The 25,410-nt window shown below is 38.5% G+C and overlaps 1 protein-coding gene across 2 annotated transcripts in view; it reads left to right on the top strand.

The window, feature by feature from the left end:
• RASGEF1B (RasGEF domain family member 1B) overlaps nucleotides 1-25,410 on the top strand; it is a 616,825-nt gene that overhangs the window by 42,981 nt on the left and 548,434 nt on the right. The gene's annotated exons all lie outside the window — the stretch shown is intronic.

Below are 25,410 nucleotides of genomic sequence, written 5' to 3'. Positions count from 1 at the left end.
TTCCATGATTTTAGCTTAGTGAGACCCATGTTGGACTTCTAACCTACAGAAATGTCAGCTAATTTGTGTTAAGCCACTAAAGTTATTGGTAATTTATTGGTAATTGGTAATTTGTTACAGCTGCAGTAGAAGACAGACATAAAGACTTACAACAAATGAGTGGGAGGTGGTTTCAAATAATAAATCAATATTTTAACTGGAGTCATTTACCCTGTAAGCCTCTGAGCATGCAATGGCTATAATTGTCATATTCGAATATTTGAAAATTTAATTCATTCCTTTGGAGACTTAGTGAGTGATATCATGACTTTTTGATATTTTAATTATGAGGTTGGTATGGGAGCAAATTATGCACAGGGAGTGACAGCTAGGAACCTGTGGTGCACTACTGGACCCATTCTAAGCCAGGGCTTGACTGATGCTGCCTAGAATGTCACTGACTTTCATTCTGAAGGAGATCGGCCCCCTAAGAAATGATATCTCCATAGAGATCCTGTTCTTTTATGTCTCTGGGAGCCTGTCAGCTCATTCCTGTGTAGGTAAAGAGGCTGGTCAAGGAGCAGGAACATTTCTGCCCAGCAGGGTGGTTCTTGCTCCTGAAGTGGGATCTGAACAGCAGCCCAGGGAGACAGCTATCTTTTGTGTCTCCCTCTTGTTTGGGGGTGGATATGGAACTCTTAAGAGTTCCCACCCTTCACTGTATTGCTTAATGGGCAGCACTTGAGACCTGGTTATGTTGAACCAATGAACAAATAATCTTCAGTTCCCCAATTGTGTTCCCTTTCTGAACACAAATTTTGGATGCAGGTGAAGAAAACATGCCAATACTGTTGGCCTTTTATCTTTTCTTTTGTTACCAATTTGGTTATGGGAGGGATCTGGTTTTCTCTTCCTTGAATCTTCCCATTATTCCTTCTTTGGAAAAGTTTTGGAAGGTAACATTTGGGGTGGCTAGAAATATCCTCTGTGGATATTTCCACAGACCAGAGAGGCTCTGGGGTCTCGAGGAGGCCAGAGCAGGGTCCTGAGGTATAGAGAAGGTGGAGGAATGGCTGATTTAAGGGAGTGAGGTGATGAGGTCCTTGAGGTCTCCACCTCATCTACGTCAGCTGAGTAGAGTAGAAAGCAGATGGGATTTCCAAGTGGAAACCTCGCCTAGGAACATTTGCCTGGAATGTCCTCTTGTGTTATGTCTCTTGGGCAGCTAAGGAAGACAGTAGGTAGCTGGACAGTGCATAGTTTAGTTTTGCTGAAACTCTCGTAAGAATCAGAAAATATTTTTTATCTATAAAAACTTCTTAATTATTTAATAAGCTTTCAGTTACTTTCAGAACATTTTGCTTTTTTAAGGAGAGAAGTAAATTCATAACCTTTATTATTGGATGTTTTCATTAACCAAAGTTATGTATGTACATGGCTTAGAAAATCAAATATTCTTTGAGGCTTTGACAGCGGCATCCTTGAACTACCTGCTGTACCCTCATTTCTGATTTCCAGAGGCAATTTGGATATACTCTTCCAATTCTCATATTAAACATTTTATATTTGCTATCATATTTTAAATTCCCTAGAACTAATTTTTGATTTCTGAATGCTGACAAGGATTTCCTCCTCAGGCTCTGTCAAACTTTCTTCCTGACTAGGCCTTGGCCTGCTGAGCCCAGTTTTAACAAGAATTCTTCTATGCCAGTTTACTGAGAATCCCCCATTCTTAATATCCAATCAGGCTCCTCATTCTCCCAGGCTTGATACCCAACAAAGTTTCTTTTAGTCATTTTCCATCCAATGACTCACTCATTCTGCCCATTGGATATACATCTCCAACTGTCCCTGTTGTATTTAGAGTTGAGTTCAGCCTCTTTCTCCTACTGTAATAGTCTTGACTCCTATTGCAATGGTCTTGAATAAAGTCTTTCTTGCCTGCTTAATTAGTCTGGTGCAATTTCTCTTTGACGGTGTTTCTTGCCTGCTTAATTAGTCTGGTGCAATATCTCTTTGATGGTGTTTCTTTTGTATAAATTCTTTTTCTTATTTTTGTCAGTGTAGTATCTTCTCTTACGAACCAGAGAATATTAGTGACTTTTAAAATAAAAGTTTTCTTTTCTCTGCTTTGTTTCTACAGATTTACAGAGGGTTTTTTTTTTTCTTGGAAAATTTTTTTTTTTTTCTCTGTTTTCATATTTAAGAATGGAGAACTATTCGGATTGGAACTTCTATGTGTGAATACTTATCAATTGGTAGCGTTTACTTTAGGATGATTGGGCTAAGCCATTTCATTGCCTCTACCTCCTCCTTCATTCCCCCATTAATACCTGCTCTTCCTTTCTCTGGTGCTGTTTAGTTTCTCCAGAGAGAAATTTCCCAAGCTTCTGCTTGTTGGGGTAGACAAGGGCACAGTTAGTTAAGTGAGCTCTGGAAGCAAGTGTGAATAAGAATCTGGGAATCTTACCTTTAAATGTGTGGTTTTATGTAATTACCGTATTATAGTAGTCTCTCTGTATCCATGGGAGATACATTCTAAGACCCCCAGTGGATGCCTGCAACTGTGGATCATGCCAAACCCCATTTATACTGTGTTTTCCTCTACATGCATACCTGTGTTAAAGTTTAATACACAGTAAGAGATTACCAATAAGAACTAATAATAAAATTGAACAATTAAAACATACTATAATAAAAGTTATGTAAGTGTGGTCTCACTATCTTTTTATCTCAGAATATCTTATTGTATCTTACTCACTTATTTTTGGACCTGGTTGACTGCAGGTAACAGAAACCACAGAAAGTGAAACTTCTGATAAGAGGAGACTACTGTATTAGTTCAGATATTCCTTACTTTCTGTATCCCTGGTATCCCCAGCCCACAGTGCCTCCTATTCACTAGATTTAGTGAATCTAGTCTTCTGGAGGTTGGGAAGGATGTTTAGAGGTCAAAGAGCTTTCTATACAGATGCCCAGTCAATCCTCCTGTTTTCAGCCCTGCACAATTTTCTACTGTACGATTTTCTAGTGTGTAGAGGTACAGAGTAACTCTAATTACCGACCATTTTCATGATTCTGAAGACATAATCAACTGGTTTCTTTCACTGCTGGCTTAGGGTTAAACTTTCTTAGGTCTGCTGAATCAGGATCACCTGTCTGTCTGTTGTCTCCTTTCCTTCCTCCAATATTTTGTTTCTGTCTTCTCCTAATGTTTTTGGTTGGTCTTTCCCAAAAGTGGAGTGTCAGAAGGTGTTCAATGCATCATGTTTAACAGGAAGTAAATGCATAAATTTTAGAAAGTTTTTCAAGATCTTTCTTAGCCAATTATCTTCTCATTTCCTTTCAGTCAATAAGAAATTCAATTCACCTTAACATCCCAGTCCCTCCCAACAAACTTAGAATTAATAAATGATGATGGAACTATTGATCTATTATGTAAATAGATACACTATGTTTCCTTGGCACTTTTTAAAGGTTGTAAAGCAGTACTATATTAAATAAATCCAATGAAGGAAAATAATTCACATTAGAGAATAAATTACATAAGTGAAAACTACCTCACCCACCGTATTGCATTAAAGCTGAGAATTATCTCAGTAATCACCTAACAATAGGGGTCCATATTGATTTTAACTGCTAATTACATCAGGGCTATGCCCCCGAGTTAGAATTTTAAATCTAATTCTGCATAGTCTGAAAGTGCTTTCCGAACTCTAAGTGAGTTGTAATTTAAACAGAAAAAAGTTACAGATCATGGCAAAACAACATATCTGACTAGCTTATCCCATATGAACTGATTTAAGAACTTTTTCATCATCTTTTATCATAGTATGGTCTGGCCTTGTATTTTGGACCAAGGAGTTATAAATTGGAATATTTAACACCAACCCCAGTAGAATAAAGCTTCCAACAAATTCAGAATTAATAAATGGTGATCGAACTATTCAGACATTAAGATTGGATATTTCTTTTGTTTGTCAAAGCCATTTGAGTGACAAATAAAAATCTGATTAGAATTTAAGGAGATGTAAATGAGGTAAAGAAGTAGCAGGAATAAATTCCTGTTTGCAAAAATGCAGGGCTTGTGTTTCTCTGGACTAATGCCTCAAATCTCTACCTTCCTTTTGAAGCATATAGAAGTAAACACTGACAACACAGGGTTTAAAATATTTGTAAGTAGACAGATATGAATTTTTGCTTATGAAAGAAAGGATGTAGAAGATTAGTTCAATTGACTTCCTCTACATTCCATTCCAAACTCACGTTATAATGTTATAGAACATTCTCCCACATTTAAAAATGCCTCTTATAGTTCAATAATGTGATACCAGGTGATGAGGCACATCAATTACTAACAAATCCTCTGGCATATTTCTGTTTTGATAAGTAATCCTTAACAATATCCTTTCAATAAACTTCTGTTTTCAGTAAAATGAGATTTATTTTCAGATACTCTTTCAACAAAGTCAAATGGTCTTCTGTACAAGGAAAGGTATAGTTAGACTATTGTATTGTCAATATTTCAGTCTACAGGTATGTATTAAATATCTCAATATGCTCTGAAGTATAGAAAAACATGTTTTTTGGTTTAATTTTATGAACACATCTACCATAGTGCCAGTCACATAGTAGATAACTATAAACATTTTTTGGATTTCAATAATGCTTAAATTTGTTGACTACCCACTATAAAATAAGTCTTAAGAAATAAAATATCAAACAAGACTTAAGCCTTTTAGGCAAATGAAGAAATAGTCAAATAATAATCTCAAAGTAGATGACAGTTACCTATCACTTACTCATAGGCAGAGTTGATATTTAATTAGTATTGGACATAGACATAAACTACATCAGTTGGTGTATAACCACGGCTCTGAACACCTACCCATTCCACTGCCCTCAGCACCCTGGCCCACTACAATCCAGCAACTAAAGGATGGAAGCCTGACACAACAGGAGGTCTACAGGGCTGAGTGTCCATTTTGATTGGTCAATGTCTAGATATATTGTTGTTAAATATCTTGACTATCACTCCTGTCAATATCACCCTTCCCCTCTCACCAGGTAATAATTGCTTAGGGAATGTAAATAAATTTTCATAGTAGCTGGATGCAGATTTTATTAGTGTACAAATCAGTTCTTTTTGGGTGGGGAAAATAGAATGCAGCATTTCCCAAGCTCTTTTCATGGAAGTGTTGATGATTTGCTTGAAAAATGCTGGATTGAACAGTTTATACTTATTTCTCTGGTATAGAATGTCTCAGAGCCTTGAACATACGACTTTACATGTTAAATCTTTAGGAAGGGATATAATATCTCTGTTTCCCAAACCTGCTCAACTGTGGAGCCTTTTTTGCCTTGAACACCAATTAATATCAATGGATATAATGCTAACTACAATCCTAAATATTTAGGATACCTCTTTGCTTCTCCTCATGTGTATAAAAGATTAACATTATTTATTTTTCAGTTATCAATTTTTTTGTCATATTAAGGCAAAGAAAAGTTGTCGACTGTTGTTTTAGTTCGGCTATGCTAGGTCATTTTGTGGGAACACAAAATACCTAAATGTTAGTGTTTTGACATAACAGAAGTTGCTTAACAACACAAAAGTTGCTGTGAGTGGGGATACTGTTCTTCAAATAGTGACCCAGTGATGGGGCAGCTTTTTTCTTACGTTGGGGAGCAGTCAGAATGTTTGGTGAGCCCTACTGTCTGTACCACAACTATATTGAAAAGTCAGGAATATTGTCTAATATATTGATTGTCCTTTGGTTTTATTTTAATAAATAAAAAGCTACATATTTTTATCTCCCTCCAAAAGATTTTTACAGTTCTGCAAATTAGCCATTGAAAAGTGTCAGTAGGCCCTGCTTAGCCCATTCTTAGAATGTATGTCAGCATTACATGTTCAGACATTTTGTTCAATCTATGCTATAGGCAGACAGGATTGAGTTTGGTTATCAGATTTCTGTGCTTTTTGACATCTTGTTTACATATCATTATCGTTCATTTCAGTGTTTCTTATTCTTTCTGTCCATTTGGTTAATGTGTGCCTAGATACTCAAAGAAGAACTCTATAGTTTTTTTCTAGATGTCAGAAGTACTGTCTTTTACCATGATTATTTTCCTAAGAGACAGGTGAGAAATCTTCCCTAATTTTGGCCCAACTGACTGTCTCTGTTGAAGAGATATTCTTGTCTTTGTTATCAAGGAGATAGTGCAAAAGGATATGAACACTGACAGAAGTTGAACATAGTATCCTGCAGTGCCTGGTCTAAACTAATTGCTATTAATTTTTCAGTTTTGTGAGTAGCACATTCACTCAAATTTATTCAGATGTTGGTAAAGCCTCCATTATTACCTCCCACCTCTCAGGCTCTCAGGTGTCATCTACCTGAGTCTGAACATTTTATTGGGAGGAAAGAAGCTACCTTAATCTGGTGTAGACCAATGCTGAAGGATGCTGTATTAATGCAAAGGATGAGTCCCTTCTTCTGATTACTTAAAATTTTTCCAAAGTGATTTGGACTCAACAAGGTTCACTAATGTAGTTTTTTTTTGTTGTTGTTTGTTTGTTTATTTTTTTTTTTGAGACAATGTTTTGCTCTGTTGCCCAGACTGGAATGCAGTGGCCCCATCTCGACTCACTGCAACCTCTGCCTCCCCAGTTCAAATGATTCTAGTGCCTCAGCCCCCCGAGTAGTTGGGATTACAGGCGAGTACCACCATGCCCGGCTAATTTTTGGTATTATTAGTAGAGACAGGGTTTCACTGTGTTGGCCAGGCTGGTCTCAAACTTCTGGCCTATTAGCGTAGTTTTCATCATGGTGCTGTCAGTAAATATCCAGGAAAGCTCAGCGGCCACACCTGTACCTGACACTTTCCTTCTTGGGTTCTCTTGTTCTATCTTTTTCTTCCTAAATTCTCCTAAGCAGGTATGGCCTTTGTGAATTTAATTTTAAAAATTCGTAATTTAAAAAATTCAGCAAGTACTGGTTTGCAGCTATATTATACTAAGCCCCTATTGGCAGTCTTTTCTCCTGGCTTTGTGAATTCAGTGTTTTGAGAAAATAGTTTTCTTTACCAAAAAAGTTTGGGACCCAGTTTAGAGTGTAGAAAAGAAAAAATAGTTTCCTTTCTACCCTCTGTAGTTCTTAGTTGGAATAGACCCCTGTAATGAAAGACAGATTAACAAGAGAAAAACAAGCAGAAGTTTAATAACATATATGCCTCCTGTCTACATGGGGGATAACCCAGAGAAATTAGTAAATGTCTAGAGTAGATCTTAAAGAGTTGTCATAGACCTCAGGCTTAAATACAATTATTTTCTGAAAAATGGTATTACTTATCTATCAGAGAAGGAGACAGCCTTATAAATGGAGATTCCCTTTTGTAAGATGTAAACTTTTTTTTTTACAAAAAGACAACTGTTTAGAGATATGCCTATGTCTGCAATTTCTCGAAATAACCAGCCCAAAATAATCGTTATGCCAAAGAGGCATATTTTGGGATGGCATATTCTGGTCTACAGTCATATTTTGGGGTGGTGTTTTCTTGAAACCCATGAAGAGTTTTCAGCCTCTTAGACCTTTTTTTTTTTTTTTTTTTTTTTTTTTTTTTTTTTTTTAAGATGGAGTTTCACTCTTGTTGCCCAGGCTGGAGTGCAATGGCTCGATCTTGGCTCACTGCAACCTCCACCTCCCAGGTTCAAGCAATTCTCCTGCCTCAGCCTCCTGAGCAGCTGGGATTACAGGTGCCTGCCACCACGCTTAGCTAATTTTGTATTGTTAGTAGAGATGGAATTTCACCATGTTGATCAGGCTGGTCTCAAACTCCTGACCTCGTGATCTGCCTGTCTTGGTCTCCCAAAGTGCTGGGATTACAGGCATGAGCCATCACATCTGGCCGGATCTTTAAAATAAAAAACACAATTTAAATTTAAATTAAGAAGCAATATATGCTTATTGTAAAATATTAGAAATAACAGGGAAAGAAAAAGAAAAAAATTTGTCCTTAACTCACTCTGCCCCCAAAATAACTACTGTCATCATATTTGTGTATAATATGGTTTTTATGAACTTTTTCTGTTGGTATAAATAATTTCTCATAGTTGCAATAATAGTATAAATACATTCCATTTTTTAATTTGCATTTTGTAGACTCTTTTCCATATTTTATTTTTTTTACATAATCTTCATATTTATCATTTTAGTGGCTGTTTACCGGTTTACTGGGTTAAAATGATGATTGCAAAATGAGTTATAGTTAGAAGAAATGAATTCTTTGAGAAACATTTCTGCTTCTGTTTTGTTTGTTTGAGCAGGGTTCTGGGATACACAAGTCATTCTCCTCTTCACCTGGGCATGTGCACACCTATTTCTTTATTGGCCTTGTTTTCCCTCTTTTGCTTAATACGTGAAATACTTTTTCATGTATATATGAATAATATTAGAAACTTATTTGGAAGGAAATAATGAGTGAAAGAAGTGGTCTCTGAAGATGATCTTTCTGGATAGAGTCAAAGGCAGAGCTTTTCATTTTATCTGACGTTTCATTCCAAGTGAAAATAAGAAACTGCAGCTGTATTTTGTTAACTGCAAAACTGTGCATATATATCTGAGGAACTTTTATCAAACATCTTAGCAAATGATCATCAATGCTGCTAATTGATTCATTACAATATGTGTACTTATTTGAGCATATTCTTGGGTCCTCTGCATTCAGATGGCCTGATTTGTAATATATGCCATTCTTTTCCATGGTTTGCATATCAGAGATGATGCTTCTCCCCACCCCACCCCCACTGCTGCTGCTGCCTCTACCTGGGATTATGCAGATTCTGGTTTAAACCTCTTTATTCTTTTCTGCAAGCGCACAGCATGATGGACTTCATTTCTGCGAGTAAATGATAATGGATTTCAGCTTTCACCAGTGACATTTGGAAACTACATATCTTAAATCATATGTGTGCCGCACAATAAAAATGATTGCCCTGTTCTAACATGTGAAAATGTAAATAAAAATGAGTGCTGTAAATATGTAGAGGCCAAATCTTAAAATGAAAGTAAGGGGTCCTAATTATTTTAATGGAGACAATTTTATGATTTTTCAAGCTGGATGTAAAATACAATCTTATCTATAGTGGGTACTTGGGATAATCAAGGGAAGGCCGTTAGGAAGGGTTTAATTTATTCTGTCAGATGTTCAGGGCTCTAAAACATTTCAACAAATCAAAGCCATCACTTGAGAAATAACACATTAAAAGCCAGCATTGGATACCACAAGCCTGCGTCCTTCCTGCCCTTTAATCCCAGTAGCAGTTTTACATTAAATAAAGCATACTTATCATTGATTAGCACTTATTTTGATCTCACTGGGTGTACAGTGCTTTTTGATGCTCTAAATGTCAGAAGATTCAGTTTCTTGTCTAAAATAACTGAGTATCTTTTGTTTATAAAGATAAACATAATGTGTGGGCGGTGTTGAAAGGGTTCTGATAAATTTGTCAGACCTGGGCTTTATGGTTGGGATCTAGAGAGGGAGGAGAATCAGGGCAGCAAGAAAGGGCCCATGGAGCAAGCGTATTTGGAAAGAGCGGGGGTGTTTCCCTAAAGAGCAGTGACCTTGAGAGATGAGATTATTGGAACCTCAGATTCCAGTGATGCTTCTTGAGGCAAAGAAACCTTTGCCTTATTCCCTTATTCCCATTTACTACTAGAAGAGAATGGGAATCAGTTTCCTGCCTTTATTAAAACATGGTAATGAGCTTCTCTTTCTCATGCTTCTATTCTGTAAGAGGAAGAGGAGGCTCTTCTGTCCCAAATGCCGAGGAGGACCCTTCCTCATTTCATATTCCTGAATCATCTGGTCCTTTGCACTTGGAGTATTGACTTGTAGCAGTGACACCTCCGCCTCTGCGTGATATGTCTTTCAAGTGAGAAGGCTTTCCTGGTCAATAGTGAATCAATTTGTGCTGGCAGTCTAATTGAATGCCTCCCTCAGACAAATAGGTCACTGGGGGAAAGGGTAAAACCTTGATATGCAGATCTGAATCGAAGCCCCCAGTGAAAGCTGTTTTAAAAATATATATTCCTCTTGACAAGTAGTCTATGTAACAAATGCAGTGCTAGTTATTTGCTCAGCAAAATGAGCATAAATCAATCTCTTTATAGCCTTGTTTTTATTTGATTACTATTATACTTAACTTGATCTCTGCAGAAAGAGAGAGAGAGCACACAAAACTCTAGAATGACCCCTAGGATGAGAAATTTCTTGCCCTAAAGTTTTGGGTATGTGGATATCTCTTTATTAAATGGGATACCATTTCCATTTAGCAAATTATATTGATGATGTTTAAATTATTTGACATCTTTAATATTCACAAATTACAGCTTTTCCAAAGATGAGCTTGGTTTTTCTCAGTGTTCTCTTGGGAACTGATGAGAAGAAAGGTTCAGGAGACTCTCAGGTGAGTGCTCAGAATTGTGTTTGCTGCTTCCTAAAACTCTCTTTTAGTCCTTCTATAGCTCTATATCCAATTTACATGAGGAAACGCAGAAAGCTTAGCTAATTTACTGGTATGAACCAAACTCTGGTGTCTCCAAGGCCCAAATACTTTTTTTCCTTACAGGGTTAATTAAATTTTATTATCACTTATTAAGATGGTATTGGGGATAACCCCTTTTGTTAGTCTTTCATCTACTGAAGGAAGCCAGAATATGTTACTCCAAAAGATGCCTCTTGGACGTAAAACTCATTTTGAGCCGAGGGCAAATGGAAGGATGCAGTCATAGGAAAGACTCTCTGCTCTTCTCCCACCCCTCCCCCTTTTTTGCCCTCATACATATGTTTACTGCAGGACATATGTTTACAAAGGCAAAGGTGCAAAGGTGTCTGGCCTCCCTTCCTTACCAGGGAGAACAAAGGTTAACCACTGAAGACAACTCTAGACCCTTATCAGCCTGGAGAGACACCAGTTATCTACATAACACACTTTACTAACTAGTCTTTACTATTTATTTGCCTTGCCACAATTTGCTGCCCCTAGAGACTCAAAAGTTCTTTTCCTTTGTCTTGACACATATCTAAAAATTTACTGTTCTTTTTTGAAGATGCTATATAAGCTGGAATTCAAAACGTCCTCTTAGAGAATTACTCATTCCCTGAGTGTCTCCCATGTAGCTGTATGAAATATGCATGTTAATAAACTGCTTGTTATTCTCTTGTTAGTCTGCCTTTTGTTATGAGGTCTGTCCCACCAGTGAAACTAAAGATAGGTAGAGGAAAATTATTTTTCTCTCCCTATACTACATGACATGAAAACGTATGCATTCTCTGTATATTAGTTTCTCATTGTTGCTGCAACAAACTGCCACAAACTTAGTAGCTTAAAACTAAACAAATTTGGCCGGGCACAGTGGTTCATGCCTGTAATCCCAGCACTTTGGGAGGCCGAGGCAGGTGGATCACGAGGTCAGGAGTTTAAGACCAGCCTGGCCAAGATGGTGAAACCTCGTCTCTACTAAAAATACAAAAAATAGCTGGGCGTGGTGGCGGGTGCCTGTAATCCCAGCTACTGGGGAGGCTGAGGCAGGAGAATCGCTTGAACCTGGGAGGTGGAGGTTGCAGTGAGCTGAGATCATGGCCACTGCACTCCAGCCTGGGCAACAGAGCATGACTCCAGCCTGGGCAACAGCAATAACAAAAACAAAACAAATTTATTATTTTTCACTGCTTGAGGTCGGAAGTTTAAAAATGGGTCTCACTGGGCTAAAATCAAGGTGCCAGCAGGCTTGCATTCTTTTCTGGAGGATGTAGGGGAGAATCTGTTTTCTTGCCTTTTTCAGCTTCTAGAAGCTGCCCCTGTTCCCTGGCTCATGGTCCCTTTCTTCATCTTCAAAGCTAGCCATGGCTGGTTTGGTCTTTCACACATTGCATCACCCTGACCTCTGCTTCTGCCATCATATCTCTTGTCTCTGACTCTGACCATCTCTTCCACTTTTTGCCCACTTGGTAATCCAGAATAATTTTCTCATCTCAAGGTTGGCTGATTAACACCCTTAATTCTTTCTGCAACCTTAATTTGCCTTTGCCATATAATCTGACATATTCATGAGTGCAGGCAACTAGGACATGTACATCTTTGGGGGACAATTATTCTACTTCCCATACTCTGTGAAGTCTTTTAGCAGAATTATACAGTGGCAAGAGGCTCACTGAAGTCAGACTGCCTGAGTACAAATCCTAACCCTCTGCTTTCTCACTGTATGATTTGGGGCAAGTCAATGATATTCTCTGCATCTTGGCATCCATATCTGTAATATGGAAATACTAATTTGTGGTGGAGGTTGAGATACTGTATATAAAGTGCTTATCATATGCCAGTACCTGACATAGGGTAGATGTCCAATAAATATTGAACATGGGGCTCTGTGCTCCATAAGATTTCACAGATATTATGTTGTTTGTATTCACAGTATGGCTCTTACTAGTAATACATCTCTAGTTGATTTTAAACTTCTTTTAAGTCAAAGTTGTAATTGTAGAAAACAATATGGCTTACAATTAAAGGAAATCTTGCAGGGGAGTCTACCATACTAATACTTTAACATAATCACTTGATTTTTAAATACTTCTAAGTCTGTTTATAAACATTTTATAGTTATTTACAGGCTTCTAGAGAGTAGGGACAATGTCTTTATTCATTTTGTAGGCACTGGCTTGAACATTATTAGCATGCAATGAATGGAGGTGAATGACTGAATGAATCCCAGGAGGCTGAAGTGGCCAGAGGAGAGGGCAGAGACTGGGAAGTGGTAAGGCTTTTGCATTCTCACATTCCTTTTGCTGCACCAAAAGTCCCCTAGCAGTTCACTTAACTTTGCCGTGTTTAAATCTTCTCAACGCAGCAAAGACATAGCAACTTATTTAGAGCTGCCTTGATCAATTCAGTGAATTTGGCTTTAGTCATGTGCAAGTAACAGAAAACTGGGCCCAAATAGGCTAAAGCAATAAGATGTTTATCAGCTCTTGTAACTGAGAAGTCACGGAGGTAGGTCAGGCTTGGGGCCAGCAGTTCACCAATGCCATCGTTTTGTCTCTACCTTTCTCTTCTCTGTTTTCACTATGTCTGCTTTAGTCTAAGGCTGGCCTCTCTTATCACAGGACGGCTGCTAGCAGTTTCTAGGGCTCTTTGCTTTCTTGCTTCTGTCCTGCAGGAGGACAGAGAAAAACTCTCAGTGGTAGTCACAGAAGAGTAAAGAACTAGCTTTCTTAGAAACCAAGAAGCAGCCGGGCGTGGTGGCTCACACCTGTAATCCCAGCACTCTGGGAGGCCGAGATGGGTGGATTATGAGGTCAGGAGATCGAGACTATCCTGGCTAACACAGTGAAACCCTGTCTTTACTAAAAATACAAAAAATTAGCTGGGTGCAGTGGTGGGCGCCTGTATTCCCAGCTACTCGGGAGGCTGAGGCAGGAGAATTGCTTGAATCCAGGAGGGGGAGGTTGCAGTGAGCCGAGATCATGCCACTGCACTCCAGCCTGGGTGACAGAGTGAGACTCCTTCTCAAAAGAACAAAATAACAACACCACCAACAAAACAAGAAGCAACTCTTCACATCTCATTAGATTGAGTCTCAGACTCTTGAGTCATCCCTGGATCAATCACAGTGGCCAAGGGAAAGTGGTTGCGGATCAACTTAAGCCAATTAGAGTTCACCTTTGGCTCTGTGTGTGTGTGTTCAGCTTTTCCCTAAAGTGAAGTTACCAAATAAAATGTAGAAAATGTAGGCTGGCCAAAATACTCAAGCTGCATGGGGGGAGAGGTTTATTCTGAGCAGTCAAACCCAGCAAAAATGTAAACAGCTCAGCCCATCTGTGGGTATAAAAGAGGAAACTTCTCCTAGGCAATGAAATCTAGCTGAGTGGAGTCAGAGTCTCTTACACCTTTATAAGCAGTTTCCTTTAATCATCCTTCTGGCTCATCATCTTTTTAATTTATGGAGCATTTCCTAAGGGTTTCAATGCAGAGATTTGCTTTTAAAGTGTCAAGTACTTCATTTATTCATTTGCAAGGATTTATTAAAGACCTACTCATGCAAGCTGTTCTGCTGAGCGCTGGGGATTCAGAACTGAATAACAAAACAGCCGCCAAGTTTAAAGATCTTACTACCAAATAGAGCCCCTGAACTGCTAGGATTCTTGGTTGATTTCAAGGATAAATCCTTGTCAGATTCTCAGTCTGACTGTAATTGGATCAAGAAAGTGAAGTCTTTGTGTCTGTACCTGAGCAGAAAGAACTCACCCACTTGTATCAGAGGGATCAATGTTGGGGGACAGAGCTGTTGCATTTTGGAAAGGATGCAAGTAGTCTGGAAGAAAGGTGCTTAATCAGTAACAGAGAATGATACAACTTAAGCTTCTTGTATTAAAGTTGTAAACATAGGACAGCTGGGAGATGGGACAGAACAATTGAAATTGGGATATAGAATGTTGTTGCCGCTTGAAATGCATTCCACGGGGGTCTTGTGTGAACTTAATTGAAAGTGATTTAAAACCATGCAGTTGCATCACAGTTCATGACCTCTATTGGGAAGCCCTAGGGAGGAACCTGGGATTGAATCTGTCAATTAAAAATCCTATTTTCTATCATAGAAGTTGGCCATCTGGGTCATCCTGAGAGTTTCTACTGTTGATGAACTTCACATTCTAACTGCTTTCTCTCTAAATAACTACGTCCCTAGGGTAGAAGGTGCAGATCCCTGGGTGCATATGAAACTTACTTAAGCAGTAAAGTGATTTCCTGCAGGTCGCCTTAGGAAATCCTGAAGGACAAGGATCTAGGCTGGGGCAAAATCTAGGGTTAAGCCAAGTTGCTTAAACTGTATCCCTTCATGTGGTTGCCATTCCCTTTCAATTTTGTAATGTTTGAGTGCTAGATGGACAGAGGAAGCCTAAGTATATTAAAATACATTTAGTATTATAATCAAATAAAATTTCAAAGAAAACTAGGAGGACCCATATTTACGACATTTTTGGTCATTATTATACATGTGACAGTAGTCATGGTGATATTTTCTGCCTGTTATTCTAATTAGTAGTACTTTGATACAGTCAGACCAGTTTTAAGTTCTCCATTCTTTTTGTTCATTTTCCAGCATCCATAAAACACATTAAGACAAATTGTCAGGATCCCTAAAGGGGGCCTGTCAAATAAAACCCTCTGTCCAACCTGAGTGCTAAGGAAGGTAAGAATTAATGCAAGAAAGTAAAGCAGATGAGAGTTCAAAATGCCAACTTTATTACTCCTAAAGGCTCACTTGGAGTATGTGTTTCATCAGATGTTCCTACCTAGTCATGGGCTGTGCTGGACCAAGCAAGGCCTATTCTCTGTGGATTGGGGTGACAGATGGCAGGTTTGCTCTTGGAGGAATACAAAAGAACCAGGAGGTAAAAGAGAAGAGCTGAGCGAGTCCAGTTTATTCCTTTAAATTTTTTCCTTAGGCAAGTCACTCCCAGAGATCATGGGTGTTACATTAAATGAGCTCCCTCCATGTGGAAATCTTCATCAAAAGCAGAGAAGTGTTCTCTTTAATGCATAAACAGTTCTTTTGATATTTTATACAGTTTAATCCTCTGTTTATATATGGACTCAACCACACTATCATCCAAAGACACGATCTTGGATTCAAAACAACTGTGGACCTCCTCTGTCCACTATTATCCCCTCATCTACCCTTGTTCCTCCTCCACATGCAGTAAAGATGGTCGCTGAGCTCAGGCTTTTTGAGGTTCTCTTCTGTATTTATTTTTAATTATTTAATTATATTAAATCTCATTTAATCCTACTCAGTGGGATTGTAGCTTGTCATATGCCAGTCATTTTATATACATCATCCCAATTAATTCATAACAAGCCTTAAGAGTAGGATTTATTCTCATTTATAGAAACCAAAACTGTCTTTTAGAGAGGGTAATTCATCTGCAGTTAAAGGATAGTAAGTAGTAAAAACAGGATTCAAACCTGTGTTCTTTCACTCCAAAAGCCTATACAAGGGTTGTGACTGAAAGAAGCTGATAACCCCAAGTAGTTAATTCTGTGGTTTTGGCAATTATTGAAGACTGGGTCTGAAACAGGTGAAATGCATCTATCATGTCCTGAAAAGTGAGCAAGGCCACATCAGTCTTTCTTTCCCAGAAGAGGAATGGTGAATAGTGTTGTTGGGTATTGAGCTCTCTGAAAAGGGAGAGAAAGGTAAGAGAAAAGCCACTTACATCTTTAATATAGGCATCTGTCCTCCTAACCCCCACAACTTAGAGAGAAGTTACAAGCTAGAAGGCTGCAGCATTAAGTTTTCTAGCTTTTCTGCACATAGTAAGATGTGGACTTGGAAGAGGCTTGATTTACCTTTGGGTGGGAGCCCTGAGGCAGAGAGTCAGGTGGGTAAACAGTGAGTTGCGTAGCTTATTGACCTACTGTTTTCAGGCATATGTTCTCAGTCACTGGCTCCAAAAGGCCTCCTCTCTTTTAGGGCTCCTCTTTCCTTTCCTTCCTCCAGGGAGGACAGAGGGTTTTATTTAAGAGGCCCCCTTCAGGAGTCCTGACAACTTGTCTTAGTGGTATTTATGGATGCTGGAAAAACGAACAAAAAGAATGGAGAACTTAAAACTGGTCTGGCTATATCAAAGTAATACTAATTAGAATAACTGGCAGAAAATATCATCATAACTGTCACATGTATAATAATGACCAAAAATGTCATAAATGTGGGTCCTCTTTTCTTTGAAATTTTTATTGTTAACACTAAATATGTTTTAATATACTTAGGCTTTCTCTGTCTATCTAGCACTCAAACATTATAAAATTGAGGGGGAATAGCAACCACATGAGTGGATACAGTTTAAGCAACTTGGCTTAACCGTAGCTTTTGTCACCAGCCTAGACCCTTGCCTTGTGAGATTTCCTAAGCTGACCTGCAGGAAGTTACTTCACTGCTTAAGTAAGTTTCATATGCCCCAAGGGATCTGCACCTGCACTGCTAAGAACTCATAGCTCCATGGTCAACACGGGCTTCTCTGCTGTTAGTGGAGGAGGAGAAGGAAAAGAAAGTGAGCATTCTATATTTCTTTTTGAGGGAGTAGGCAGCTGTGCACATGCATATCTGTTTCTGAGGGTACATGATTTCCGATTATCTTTGTCTCTGGAGCAGAATGCTTTCCTCCACTTTCTTCCTGGTGAATAATGCCATAAACATCTATTACTTTCATCTCTGGAAGTGCCATGCCTGTTCCACTCCAACTACACCATGTCCCAAACCTCTAATCAAAATATTAAGGCAACCTGTCATTCAAATCCTATCTACCTGCAGCAGTTCCCTAGACAAAGTCATCCACGTTGACTACTATGTGCACAGCAAGTTGCTTTTTGATTTAAGAGAAACTTGAAATTGTTGTAGCTCAGGAATAGTGTGCTGGTAATGACTACTTTTCTTCTTTCCTAATTATCTGGATATCTGATAAGAATAATGAACATCTCACCCAGAACTATAGGCAAAAACCTATACCTCTGGTGTGCAAATGACTGTGACTGAGAGGGAATGGCAACCACATGAGTGGGTAGAGTTTAAGCAACTTGGCCTGTTAGGTAGTGTGGGCCTGAGTCACACAATCAAATTCTTAATTGAAGAGAGATGGCAAAAGGAGATTTTAGAATATTATTAACAATGTTTCTGAAACACTTAGGATTTCCCACAACAAGGAAATATTCCCAGGTTTCTGGTTCATTGGTAATTTGAGTTTGCCTTTGTAGATTTACTCATTTCTCTTATTAACACTAAAAAGTAAATAAAATTAAGGCCATAAAAATTCATTCTCTTTGTTTCTGCACTGCCCAAGAATACTATGGAGTAGGAACTCCAGGAAACTTAAATTGATTTTAAATTATATCAATAAATGTAAAAAAGGAAAAGAAAACTATATTTCATTAATTTCTCTCACTCTGTGTCCATCTTCTTTAAAACAAAATTGGAGCCTCTGACAAGATTCTGTTCCATCGGTTTTGGTATTAGTTGGGGTGAAGAAGGAGCCTGTCAGTCCTTTCTTTAAAATTGTACCTTGGAGACATTCGTGTTGTTCATGGAGTACTTAAGAATTTTGCCCTTGAACTGATTCCCAAGTAGGAACTCATTTACAGACTTCGGTATGAATATGTAATCCACATGTCCTTGAATTTGGCAGGACCATTGAAAAAGAACCGACACGTTATATGTGATATATTTTTTATAAGGCACCTTAGTGCCATGTCATAGATTAAAATGGGCAGGTGATTCTGACCAAAAAGATAGTTTGTTAAATCTAGCTACAAATGTGGAAATTTGACTTATGTTTAAGTTTCCCTATCACTAGAGAATAGTTTGATACAATTTTCTTTGTGTAATTGCAAAGAATTGTTTGTGGTAGGGAAAAATCCTTTAACTTGCCAGAGGGTCTTTCCTTTGCCTTTTCTATTAATAGCTCACATTTCTTGAGAGCTAATATTGGCCAGCCCTTGTGCAACATACATTGGTGCATTGGTAAATGTTTAGGAACTGGATCTCAAAAATAGTTCCGATTTGTAGCTTTTGCCAGTTTCTGTGGTGTAAATACTCCCACCATGGTCAGTTTCAAGCCATGATTGTGCTGTCACTGAAGGGAGTGGGGAGTTGGGAAGACATGCTACCAGTAGGCTCTTGTGGGCAAATAGGAGTCAACTCCAGTACAACAGTGGCTAGACGTTTACATGTGCTAACTCTCAACGCAGTTCTACGATTTAGATACTGTAACTACCACATTTCAAAGATGAGAAAGCTGAAGCATTGAGAGGATTAACTTATCCAAGTGACACAGCTGGTAAGTGGGACAGCCAGGATGTGCACACAAACAAACTGGCTTCAGAGTCCATGCTGGTAAACATTTCGCAATCACCTTCAGCCTTGGTAGTGGTTTCACCTCCAGTTCAGAAGTTTGGTGAACATATTGTTTATCAATATGAGGTCATTGAGTGTGAAAATTATAAAATAGAAAATTGTATTACTCTATAATTCATCTATGTTTTATATCTTTATATATAAGTTCATCTTTGTAAATTACTTAAGATAATGGTTATACGTGATCATCATTTGGGGGCTAAGATTGTGTCCATTTTTGGGAATATCTCTTAGAGTAAGTAAAAACTATCTCGAGAGTGTCGAGAGTGAGTGTTCTGGTAGAAAATGGAGGGTGGGGAGCCCCTGTGGACAGATGAGGGATGACGGGTAGGGTCTGCCATCAGGTACTGGGACTCACAGGCTCCTGGCTGTGAGTCGCATATTACTTAGCTGGAGCAGCTTCCTGGACCACTCCCACTTGGATTTCCTAGGAGTGCATCTACATGTCTGCTCCTCTGCCCGTGAGCCCCAGGAAGTGGCTTGAGCTCAGCATTTCATAAGTGCGGGTGTCTCCATCATTTCAGCTATGAACCCCAGGTAAAGGTAATATGCCCCCTCAGTAACCTCTCCTTAGGGTTCTCGATGTTGAAATTTTGTTTTTTGGGTAGAGACTTAAGTACATAGCAATGAATGATCTTTTTTAAGGGAGCCTTGACTCCAATTTAGGTGTAAGATTCTGTTACCAAGGAAATTATAACTGTAGTTACTATTTTTTTAACATTTAAACTCAATGCACCCACAATGGTATCTATTAGGTTGGTGCAAAAATGATTGCAGTTTTTGCCATTACTTTTAATGACAATTAAATGCAATCATTTTTGCACCAACCTAAATATATGTAATTCATATGTGCCCTGAAGGAAGTTGCTTCCCGTCACATCTAGTACTGTTTATAAATCATCTCACTATTTCACATGTGCTATTCAAGCATTTCACAATCAATACAAACAGAAAAAAAAATAGCCTTTTCTTGATAGCTCCACACCTCTACTGCCACCCACCTCCCCTGCTTCACCTCATGCCAAAGAAGCACCAAAACCAGTCACCTAAGATCTTTGCATCTGGATCAGACTTTATAGTGAGTCAAAGGGGCTTACGTTCTCCAACAACATTAGTAACTTGAAATTAAAATTTAATTTTTGGTATTATTTACAAAAAGCCTTGTCGCAATTTCCTTTAACCTAAACTCTAGTTTTCTTTCATTTTCTTTGTTTTATGTTTCTCTTTTCTGACCCCAGAAAGTTCTATTTCATTGTCTGGTTTTCTCTATTCAACTGCTGCCAAAGTCAGCTCCAGGCATCAGTCTCTGCAAACTAAAATCCCATTAAAAATGTTCTGAAAAATCCTGACCTTTTCCACCCTTCTCCACTTGCCTTTAAAGGGGGAAGGGCCATGCAGAGCGTTGGTCCTCACTGATATGAGATATGCCCATGTGCACACACCCCCCACCTGTACCCACCGGGCAGAACCAGCTCACTTTTGGTTCTGGTAACAATTTGATTTTTCCTTTTCACATAGGACACATATAATTCGAGGATTTTCTCTAATGCAGTGTGGTTGTAGATGTAGTGATTATATAGCAGGTGAAATTATAGCTTAGTATGATTGTTCAACCATGCAGTCTGTTTTGTCCTTCAGGGGTTCCATCTCATTTATATCTTTTTATTTCAGTATCAGTTTTATTATTTAAATTAATCCCATTAATGTAGGGATAGATTTTATGGAATAGAGATTATAGAAATATCTGGCAAGAAGTATCTGTGTTCAGGTGTATTCAGAGGGTTGGTGCCTTTTGTAAACAGGCCCAAACAAACTTGGATATGCTTTTGGGTAGATCTTAGTAGCCCCCTAATAATTAGAGGGTATAATGATTAGCTACCCACTCCTCACCCCCTTGGCACCAGGTTGTAATGAAAGCACGTCTTAGATTAAACTTTTCCACTCATGCAGATGCTTATTAGCAAGCACAGTTACAACACTTGTTCTGCAGGTGGATGAAGCCACAGTTCTGTCCAAAACATCTTGCAGGTAAGGTTCACTTGAGGCAATGCAGCCCTATTTCAGTGTCAGGAATCAGTGAACTATTGGGAGACCAAAAATCTGCTGACCCACTGGCTGGGCACAGGATGTTTAGGGATTAAGCTACAACTATAAGCCTCATTATATTTTGATACTGTTTTCATGTATTAATATATGCAGGGGCGTGTCCCAATCCACCTGTTTTGAATCCCTCTAATTTCATCTATGGTAACCCATTTCTAGCACGTGTTATGCTAATTGCAAGCCACTAATTGCACCCATGAAAACCCTTTTTAGCCTTTATTAAGCCACTTGTCAAAGCCTCTGGTGTTGATCAGAGATAAGGACAGCTGAAGGCACTTGTAGTAGTTGCCCATGATTACATGGTGGCTGACTATCCCTGGAATGTAAATTTCCAATTCTGGTAACTATAGTTAGATTGTAGTTTAACAGTTATATAATACCATGTTATAACAAAATAGGAGTTTAGAAGGAAATATCCTTTGTCCCAAGATATTTAAGATTTTGAATGCTCTTTCTAATCACAGGACATCATTACTCCTCTCCTCCAAAGAGTATCTCTAAGACTACAGAGACAGCATGATACTGTTCCTTTTTCTGCAGCCCAAGATTACAAACAGAAATAGAATACACTGTTGGAAGTGAACATGAATGAAGCCAGTCTGCTTTGATAGAAATACATCTTGTGACGGATTAGAACTTAGAAATTTCTAAAGGGATAGATACTCACTTTTCTGGCCTATGAACTTTGTTTCCCTAAAAAATGAACTAAAAAGAATGCTAGAAAAATGTAGAAAATAAATCCCTAGAAACTTCTATGTGGTTTCTTTGTATTTTATTTCTTTTAAATTCAGTGTGGTAAATGTTGTTTATGACACGCAGACCAAATAAAATCCATAGCAATTTGAAACTCTGCCCAACATTAAGTGTGGTTTTTTTTTTTTTTCTGGTAATTTTGTATCTCAATTCAGACAAACTGATGCTTGTTCCATTAAGGAGAAAAAGACAAATAAGGGGAGTAGGCAATTAACCTTCCTAACCAACCTGCAAAATAAAATATGCATGGAAACTATGGTTCTTAATTAGCCAAGGACAATGGGAAAACGAGTTTATGCAAGGCCACTTGAAAATTGGTTGCAAATATGTCTACATTTTTACATTATTTAAGTTAGATGGCAAATTTATATTTCTAATTAGGATCTCAACTCAATGGCAAAAATTTTATATTGAGTTCCATTGGAGGAGTTAGAAATGAGCTAATAATTTTGTTGATACTTGTGTTCTAGAGAAGTGAGTTCAAATTTTGATGTATAATATTTTATAGGTAGATTTGAATAAATGGCTTCCTGTCAGTCACGGTAGACTCCTTATGCTTTTACTTTCTGGCTGCCACATCTTTGAACGTAATTCTCCTTGTCCTCATTGTCCTATTCCCTTACTGCAATTTCACTGACCTCTCCAATCTGAACTATATAACTTTTATTGTGCTAAGCCTGTGATTTCTTCAATGATAGGATGGTAAAGCCAGGGAGGATACCTGCGTTTGGATCTGGATTCATTTGGGATGTTGGTGGTAGGATCAGAAGGACATATCCAGTTGCAAGTGCTGGGAAGTCAGTAAGTGTGGCACGGTAAACATGGTACCTAGTAAGGAGGGAAATTTAAAGTCACCCATGATGTAGGGATAGAAAGGATATAGCGTTTGTGCTCACCAGCCCTAGCCTTGTACACCATTGAAAGCCATCACTAATTGAGGATGATATTCTTTTTTTTTAGAACCTGAACATGGCCTTGGACTTCTTTTCAACAAAGTGCTGTAGGCAGCCAGTACACTTAAATGAATTGATCCTTGTGGTCTAATTGGGCAACTTAAATAGCAGACAGATCTAGGTGATAAGAAATTGCAGAGCAGGCAATATCTGGAACACAGCAGTTGGACAGTTCATAGGCATTGTTGGAGCAGGCTCTTAGCCACTAACTAGCCTGAAATGCTAGTCCTTTGGAGAGTGACAAGCAAAAGCAAGACATGAAGCATTCAGTTGTTAAGGTAACAGGATGTGGGAAGGTTACCAAGATGGGGAACAGGACAGAGTTCCAGAACTGGGCTATTAAGTGGGGACTGGAACTCAAGAAAGAAAAGTCATCTTATCAGGCCTGAGGAGGAAAGTTGAAGCTGAGTTAGCTACAGGGAGAGCTTGATGTTATTCCCTAAAGTGATTAGGGCAAAGAGGGAAGAGAGGGAGAACAGGCTTCATTCAGTAGCTGCTGTGTGCCAGGGACTGTTTAGTACTTTACAGACTTGGTCTTATTTCAGAGGCAGCTTCTGTAACCCCTTCTGCCTCATAGTAGGTTTATTCCTGGCCTAGATCCAGGCTGCCCTACAGAGACCTAGCACCAGGCCAGAGCCATCACCTGCCACCTACTCTCTTATTATTTGTCTTTTAAAATCCTCAACTGTATTTTAAGCTCTCAAGGGAAGACACCAGGCCTGCTGCTTCTCTATATTCTCCTCAGGGTCTTATGTGTCTTAGGTACTTGATAAACAATTAATTGATTACTATTTCCTGGTATATGTGGCATCTGCTTTAGAAGAAAAATATTTCTGAGGATTGTGTCTCAAAGCAGATCTCTGTGAGACCAAATCCTGACTGTCCTTGTGCTTCAGTCTCATATAGTCATTGTATAAGTAGATGACACCAGTAAGAAGTAAGCTGCAGATCTCAATATGTCATAAGTAATTAGAGAGAATTCACTCAATGGGATGTTTTTCACATGGAAACTATGTGAAGAAGAGTCTGGGCTGCCAGCTATGAGGCCTAAGAAAGGAAACACGGTACCAAATTCTCACAACCTCTCTAGGATGAGAAACCAAGAATCCCAGATATGTCCCTGCAACCCCCCTGCTCACCTAATGTGCCTTTTATTTTGTCTGCAACTCCAATAGTACTTACCTGCACCTTTGAGTTAAGTCCATAAGCGTATATGTTAAAATCTAGTTAGTCTCTGGAAGTCTTACATTAGACCATTATCAGTCTTCTGTTTTGCAAGATCAAAATGATGATTCTCGGTCAGTCGTGGTGGCTCACACCCGTAATCTCAGCACTTTGGGAGGCTGAGGTGGGTGGATTGCTTGAGCCCAGGAGTTCAAGACCAGCCTGGGCAACATGCTGAAACCCCATCTCTACAAAAAAATACAAAAATTAGTTAGGTATAGTGGTGTGCACCTGTGGTCCCAGCTACTGAGGGGGCTGAAGTAGGAGGATCTCTTGAGCTCAGGAGGTGGAGGTTGCAGTGAGCCAAGACTGCACCACTGCACTCCAGCCCAGGTAATAGAGTGAGACCCTGTCTCAAAAAAAAAAAAAAAAAAAACAACAGTGATACTCTTTCTCTAAGGTCTGTCCAGTTAAGCTTGGTATTGCAAAATAATTTGAGAGGAAAATTGTGTCCAAATTAAAAATGAAATAAATGGTATGTTTACTATGTCACTGACTTCTTTGGGCAAGGTAATAAACCTCTTTAATTCCAGTTTCTTCATCTCTAAAATCAAAATAACAATGCCTGCACACATGTTTTTATGAGGATCTAAGACAATGCTCATAAACTATATAGTATATAGTAGATGCCCAATGAAGTGTGGATGTTATTACTACGTTTTAAAATTGGTTTTTGGAAAGTAGGAGATGAACCATTCTTGTCCATCTTTATTCTTTTCTGACTTTTTCTTTATCCAAAAAAACAAATGAACCAACAAAATATAAAATCATTGTGATGTGTTGCATTTTTAGTATTTCTATCCATTGAATATGCAAGTATTTATCATTTGTTATTTTATCACTAAGGTAACATATACCATAATGTAAGTGCAAGTACAAATATTGAGGCATATGCTATAGGGGTACAGCATTTTACCCAAGCTGTCAGGGAATTTAGTTGATTGATAGACAAGGGCAAGATGAGCCTTTGATGTACAGATACTATCGAAAAAAGCAAACCTGTGTCTTTGAAGACACAAGAAATCCAAAATGCAAATATGGAGGATGTCTCCCTATCACACCCCCATCCCTGCCATGTTCTTCAATATTATAGTTTTCAGTATTTGTTCTAGCTCTCAGTGACCTTTCAATCCTAACTGATATTCTTATTTAGATATTTAAATATTCTTATTTATCTCATATCTCTTACACAACCATGACAAATCACAGTGAGATGTTCAAAGACAATCCTAATCCAACAGTATCTTGGCACAATTAGCTTAAGAAAAATATTAATTCATGATAAAAGCCTGCTGTGTTGTATGTAAGTGTGTGTGGCCTTAGTCACTACAGAACTGATTAATATTCTGCAAAAATATTTTTACAAGCTCAGTTTCAGTTACTATAATCATGACAATAATTTTTCACACCCTGGCACCTATTGAATT

The sequence above is a fragment of the Pongo pygmaeus genome, chromosome 3 (assembly GCF_028885625.2).
Source record: "Pongo pygmaeus isolate AG05252 chromosome 3, NHGRI_mPonPyg2-v2.0_pri, whole genome shotgun sequence".
NCBI classification, from domain to species: Eukaryota; Metazoa; Chordata; class Mammalia; order Primates; family Hominidae; genus Pongo; species Pongo pygmaeus.
This window is presented reverse-complemented; position numbering and strand designations above follow the sequence as displayed.